We start from the raw sequence: 6,390 nt of genomic DNA on the forward strand, positions 1-6,390 counted from the left end.
TGAATCTTGGAGGCGGGGCTACATTTAAAAAATGCGGCTCATCAAAAAGCTGGACGATGCCCATCTTTGTGCAAATGATCCGTTGAAAGCAACGCGACTATCCAGTAGAAGTAAACATAAATCTTTCAAACTAACCTTTGTCGATCTGAAACAAAGACAGATTCAGTAACTGCATAGCCTATATCTCGTTAAAATGTTTTTTGAAACACGTTTTAGTGAACTGTTTTAGTAAAATATGACATTGTATAGTAGGTTTTCACGACGTGTCATCAAACCGGAAATTGCCATATTGGAGGTACTCTGCATCCCAACAAAGCACAGGCACTGAAGTAAATCCTAAACACCGTCAAGGAAACTGGTTATTATTGCTGTGTTTTAGGTTGTACCAATAGGTCAGACCGAGAAAAAACATTTGGAAAATTTTCAACTTCCAAAAGTTGTTCAAAACCAGGGAGAGGAATGCCAGAAGTTATCAGAGGAAAGGCTTGTGGTTGGCAAAGCTCAAACTCATTCAGGTGGTGTAGGGTGTAGATGTCAAACTAGGGCTCTTTAAAATAAAAAAGATTGAGAGTCACTTGGCTACACCTTGACTATCACAATTATGTCATACGTTAAATTGATTAAAGACGTGGCATTACTTACTTTGGCCTTCACACAATGGTCGTCAATGACTTGGTACTGTGTCTCCCTCTCTCATCCACACACCGTCTGGTTTTAGGCCTCCAAACCTTTGTAGGATTTAATGTCTGCACCTGTATATGGGCTCGGCGAGAAAAGCAGGTAGTTGATTAGCTATATTGGGCTGTGCAACTGAAGGAAGAATCACCAGTTCGTCATGGATCTAAGAAGAGGGAGCTAATTTCTCGAAATATCGCGCCTTTTCTTGTGGTTCAAGTCCTTCTCTATATGCCTTTGCATCTTGGATGCTTTTCTGTTGTTTAGACATGGCCACAGTCACTTAAAGTATCCAAAGTGCAAAATACTCCACTGTACTCCGTGCACTCTGGTTGTTTACACCAAGTGCCTCCAATATGTCCGCGCATCCGGGTTACTGCCCAAAACGTGATATCGCTGAAAACCCTCTATTCCATCCGCGCCACAGTAGTTTGAAATTCTTGAGCAGCCGGATCAACATGACACGTTCATCCAATCAGCTGCAAGTCAGGGGCGTGGAGCATCATCCATGGATGTATGATGTTGTGACACCACGCTTCAGTTGTGTCGCAAAAATGGATCTGTACCATGAGGGTTGGGAGTCTCCACTGATGAGTTGCTGCATGCAGAATTGGTACCCAACTTTCTTCCAGGCCCAGACACACTCAGCATGTCAAAATATCTTTTAACATGAATTTATCCCCTGCATGTGGACCGCCATGGGTCAACTATCTAATTCTGCTTCTTTTAACTTTACCTTCTTACCTTGCAAGTTTCAATGAGAAACAGTAAGAAGTGGTCAGCCTGTTGATGGTGTGTTGTGTATAGAGCTAAGTATAGAGATAAGTAATTATTATTTCCCCCTATACACTGCCCCTCAGCACTGTTAAGTAAAAGCATTAGTGAATTCAGTGCTGTTGAGAAATCTTGACATTTCTGAGTGGTTTAAGAAATCCACACAACCCAAACTATTTTCTCACACATCGCAGAATAATCAGCCACACATTTTTTCTGGAATGGCACAGTCAAAAAAAGCATGGTATCCATATCCAATAAATAGTGTATTTTCGTTTGTGAAAAAATTCATTTGTTTCAACCACATTCACTATATTCTTGTTACACTATACTCCTGCTCTTATACAACTGTTTTTACTGTAACATGTATTTTATGGCATTTGGCAATGGAGATATTTCTACCTCTTGTTCTTGGTGTTACATTTCTTTAACAATTCTACTTTTCAATGTTACACATCAAGCTGCAATTACTCTGAAAAACTTTATGCCCCAGGTTATTAGGTTTATGCCTTCACAGCCGTGCACTTTCTTAGAAGTAGCAGAAATCTGATTGTTTAATGGAGCGGGCATTTAGCGCTTGCAACCCACACACATTGTTTATTTCAGGGAGATTGTTAAAACAAGTATATAAACACATGCAGGCCAAAATTACCATTCTGACTCAACTTGTTACCCTCAGTCCATAAATACATAGTTTATTAGGATCAGGCCCATTTCTTCTCTATCAACACAATGGCAAGGCATTTGGCTGGTGAGACTGGGTTGGGCTGGTTTGAATGATTTACAAAGGATTTATCTTCTCAGATAAACAGCTTCAGGCCACAGAGCTGAATGGGAGGCACAGCATAGAGCAGGAGCTCCATCCTGTGTCCTCAACTGTGGCTGTGACACCGGCAGTGAGAGTGGTGTGATAAGCCCAGAGGCTAAGAGATTTTAGAGAGTTTATACGTTTTACACCTTTGTATATATACTGAGAATACTGTTTTTGTGTGGTGTATGTTCTTATCAACAAGGACATTATTAAAATCATCTGGGAGCTTCAATATGATTTGGATGTTTGATTGAATGTCAGTGGCACAGAAAAAGCAGAGCCACAGTTAATGACAAAGGGGAGAAAAAAAGATGAATTAAGAAGGAGATGAAATAAGTACCAGGGAGAAGGTGAGGATTTAAGTTCCAGTATGAAGGAAAGGAAATACATGCCTGGGAGAAGTTGTCAAAAATAAGGTCTAAAGAAAACTGTGAGGAGGGGAAGAAATAAGGTCCTTAAGAATGAGAGGAAACAAGTACCAAGTTGTAGGGGAGGATATGAGTTTCAGGGAAAAATTGAAGAAATCGGATTCAGTAAGAAGAATAAGGAAAAGGTCCATTAAGAAGAGAAGGAAATACCATGTAGTAGAAATGGGAGGACTCATCTCTGTTCTTCCAGGTAATCGGGAGAAAGACTCACACCATCTCAATGATATGCCAAGGTCACAAAAATGCAGTGTGTGTATGTAAGTGTGTGCAGTTACTCATTTATTAAATGATGACACCATTTTAGAAGAATTACTACAATTCTTTACACCTAAAAAAGCCATCTGTCTCTTTGTCTCTCTCTTGCAAGCGCACGCACGCACGCACACACGCACACACACATTTTTCGGCTCCTTTGCTCTTTCTTTTGTACTTGTCGTCACTTTGGACAAATCCCATTGTGTGTTAGTTTCCTCTCCCAGTAATTACACACCACAGACCTTTTAGATTACACAGCTCATTAATAATACACTCCATACACCCACTAATAAGCAATTTGGATCAAAAACACTCATATATCCACCCACGGACATGCAACCATACACACACTAACTACGTCTTTGAGCTATGACGAGATCATGTCCTGAGTACATTACAGCTCTTATTATTTTTAATTACAACATAGCCTTTAACTGTGGAACTGCAACAGTTACATAAATGAGAGCCCTAGTACCCCCCCCCCCCCCCCCCCCCCCCAAACTGTGGATCTCGAAATACAAACAGACGGCATCACAGTCCAGCCTGCCTTTACCGCAGAACACACGTCAGCGCCCAAGATTACAGTGCTGTGATGTCATGTCCTTTAAATGCTCAAGACAGTTAGGGTGAGAGAGAGCAGGAGGACCACATGCTTGAAACAAACACACACACAAGCGCATACAGTGCACATAGGCATAAATGTGTGAGCGCATGTGCTCACACATTTCACACTGACACACTGATCAGAGATACAGAAAAGGGGCGTGATGGTGGCTATAGTGAGAGAGAACACAGGAAGGGACAGGGCTGTAGTTTGTGTCAAGAGCAAGACTTTAGATATTCCTATGGTCAAGAGGGTAATGATGAGTGAGGGCAGGGTGAGAGAGGGGGCGAGTGGGGGACACTAGGGCATATAAATGTCACATTGTTGCAGTGATTTTTCTGTCAGGGCCTGTGGTTGTAACCGTAGCCTTCCTTTCACTGCTCTGCTATGCAAAATAAGGGCGTTGAAGTCCCAGGGCCAGGCATACACAGAACATGCAGCTCATTGGTTTGGCCAGGCCAGTCATGCACAAACTTACACACGCACATGAACACAAACGATATTGGACATCATTGAATATACAATGTGAATATACATTGTGTATGTGTGTGTGTGTTCAGTATTTGTACTGCATGAAAAAAGCAAAACCATGCAGTATAACAGATGCCAGCAGACTCACACACAAACACACACACACACACACACACACACCCACCACACACGCACAACGCCACGGCACACACACACACACACACACACACACACACACACACACACACACACAACACACACACACATCCACACACACACACACACACACACACACACACACACAGATGTGCCAATAAGAGCAACCATATAGTCTTGTCCACACTGAGTTCATAGAGGGTTAGCAGGAGCAGCTCTCCAGCTGAGGTATAAAGATACAAATCAAACACGACAGATTGGACACGCTCCCCTGCTCAAAAACAAACACACACGCATGAACTCGCGCACGCATGCATGCACACACACTCGCACACACACACGCATGCACACACACACACACATCTATAAAAGTTTGATGTAACCACACCATGTCCAGAGACGCCATGTACAAAAAACACAGCGTCAATTATCACATCAACATTTAGCCTTCATCAGCAGAGCAGGATTTATAGCACGTATGGGGGAACCAACAGCCAATTGTCCCTAACGCATTGATCGTTCTCCATCCAAGATAAACATGCTGATGCTGATGAAGTGTGATCTGAGGGAACTCTTAAATGCTCCCAATACTTATTGCGGTTCTAAATCCCAATTCAGCGCAGAGACCTGGGGACAAACCGAGGCTGAGAGCCAATGGTGTGGCTTGCTTTGCAGCTATGAAATTGTGAGACCACCTACTCGGGTGCAATCAACTCGCCTTTTCCCCTCCATTGCCTCCCTGACCTCCAATCTAGCTTTCCTCCTTCCCCTTTCTACCCTCCCCTCTTTTCCTCAATCCTGACTGTCCATTCTGTCCAACTGGCCTAAACTCTAAAAACAGCCTGGGTGCATTTGAGTGGCAGAGGCAAGGCAGGGGGCTCCTGGGTCTCCATTTAGCCACTTCCTGTTTGAGGGAGCCAATATGTATACCCCTCCAGGCCATTGCTCAGCGTGCGATGTGTAACCAAATGAGGCTTTTTGTAGACTCAACGTGCTGGCTGGCAGAGCTCAGATCACAGCTACAAAGACTCCGCCAAATATGCTAAAGTTGAAAAATCTCCCTCAGCTTGTTTGTACAAACATAGAATGGAATGCTAAATATATGCCTATGATTTGTTCTGGTTTTGTTATTCAGTATTTGGCTGAAGAGAGTAAGCTGCGTGTCTAAAAGAAAATTGATCATCTACAGGCTGGTGAATTATGAGCACCCTTCTTCCCAAATATATACTGGATGCTAATCCTGATCAGAACACAAAAACAATGAGATACATTTTCTCTTATGCTCTCTCTCTCTCTTTCTCTCACTCTCTCTCTCTCTCTCTCTCTCTCTCACACACACACACACACACACACTCACACAAATGCTTTTTGAATGATCTTTTAAAAAATTCCAAGAGTGGACTTGCAACCCTGGTTGATGTCTACCAATCAAAGAGCGATCTGCATAGCCAACAATACAACTGTCTGTGGTGACTGAAAATGGACATCAATAGAAAGACTTTCTTGATGTCTTTTAAAAACTATTTTAACATTTAAACATATGCCAGCAACACAAATATGCTGAAAATAATCACAGCCGCTTTAATTTCAATAAATTGTTTTACTGTAAATCATTAGTTGCTTTGGTACATGCACGCTTATCAAGAAATTCAGTATCAGAACACACTATTTTGTTTGTTTCAGAATTTAAAATAATATCCTCAGTTATACCCATCAAGAAGCAAATTTCCTTCTCATATGAGAAGATTGGGATACAAGTATATTTTAAACCTGATTGAAATCCTCTACTTGAGACAAACTTGCCAGGAGAGTTTTTTTGGACGAAAACATTTTAAAGGTCAAGAAAAAGGTTGTTTTTTAATGTGGTTTGAGTGAATCAATTAATGAAAATAAATTATCTTACTGATGACCCTTTTATTTCTCACTTAACCCTGATTGTTTTTTTTCTTGTTTTCATTTTGTTTTAGATTTTAAGATACTTTGTATTCCCACGCCTTCTAATCTTTCATTGTATTGCTGTGGAGCTTGAACTAGGAAATCCACTAACGTTGAGCCTTTATATTTTTTTTTAAAAAGACGGTAAAAAAAGGCATGTTTAAGGAGACTGGTTCCTCCATTGTGGGAAAAAAAACAATGTGTGATAGTGAGTTGTTACAAGCCTCACACGCACGCACACACACACACACACACACACACACACACACACACACACACAC

This window comes from Etheostoma spectabile, chromosome 7, assembly GCF_008692095.1.
Source record: "Etheostoma spectabile isolate EspeVRDwgs_2016 chromosome 7, UIUC_Espe_1.0, whole genome shotgun sequence".
Taxonomy (NCBI): domain Eukaryota; kingdom Metazoa; phylum Chordata; class Actinopteri; order Perciformes; family Percidae; genus Etheostoma; species Etheostoma spectabile.